We start from the raw sequence: 1079 nt of genomic DNA, 5'->3' as shown, positions 1-1079 counted from the left end.
GTAGTAGTAGTAGTAGTAGTAGTAGTAGTAGTAGTAGTAGTAGTAGTAGTAGTAGTAGTAGTAGTAGTAGTAGTAGTAGTAGTAGTAGTCTTTAAGCTTTTCTTACCAGTACTTGTTTTTAACTTAATTACTATTACCATGACTATCATGGTAATCATGAGAGTAATAGTGATAATGAGAATGATAATATTGATAGGAAGATTAATATTAATATATAGGATATAATATCATAATATTAAAATAGGCTACTAAAAAAGCTAACCCCATTTTTAAGTCATTACGGCTCGGAAACTGAATGACATTCAAAGATTCTAATACTAAAAAACAAAGTGCGATCCAGAACATTTGCAATTGTTTACAGCCGACAGTAATAGGCACAATAAAATTATGCATGTAGTAAAATGCTATTTGTTAATTGGTGGCCTATCCACCAATGGTAGAACGTAGAGGAACTGTGGCCGTGATCATTGAGCCGGGAATGGGGCACTAGGCTCGTGAACGGAATAATAAATTCACTTCCTCGCCGCACGCCCGCTGAATGTGTCCTTCACGGGCTGTGCAAAAGCTGGAATTTGTGTGGAAACCATTCGCCACGTCATCACGTGTGATTTCTGTGAGAAGTTCGCGCTAAAAGTCGTGTGTGTCGTTGGTGGTCGTAGTGGTGAGTTTCCTGCCTGCCACGCGAGAGAACAGGGTCCCATTCCCTGAGAGAGGGGAGAGAGAGAGAGAGAGAGAGAGAGAGAGAGAGAGAGAGAGAGAGAGAGAGAAACTATTTTATAGCTGAATGCAATGCTATGTAGAGAAAATTTTATGACGTTTGTACGGTCAGCAATTTCTACAACTATCATTTTAGTTTCAGTAAGAGCTGCACGGTACTTGCAACACAACTAGGTAATTTACTGACACAGAACACACGCGACACACACAGATAAGGGAACCGTGTAACAGCGCTCAGACGCCGGTCTCAAAGATCACGTCTGTTAGAAACCTAAGCCAGGGACGTTTTTAAAAAAGAAGTGGGTACAGGTACGGTACCCCACGTCATCGGAATTTTAACTATCGACCCGCAGTAAACGATA

General features: G+C 40.7%; 1 protein-coding gene across 1 annotated transcript in view; it reads right to left on the bottom strand.

Moving 5' to 3' along the window:
* The window catches only part of LOC118477560, a gene marked incomplete in the record, with an annotated part of 25726 nt that overhangs the window by 761 nt on the left and 23886 nt on the right, over positions 1-1079 (bottom strand).

Source organism: Aplysia californica, unplaced genomic scaffold, assembly GCF_000002075.1.
Source record: "Aplysia californica isolate F4 #8 unplaced genomic scaffold, AplCal3.0 scaffold00137, whole genome shotgun sequence".
NCBI lineage: Eukaryota > Metazoa > Mollusca > Gastropoda > Aplysiida > Aplysiidae > Aplysia > Aplysia californica.
Note: the sequence above shows the minus strand (reverse complement) of the source record. Positions and strands in the feature narration are given on the sequence as shown.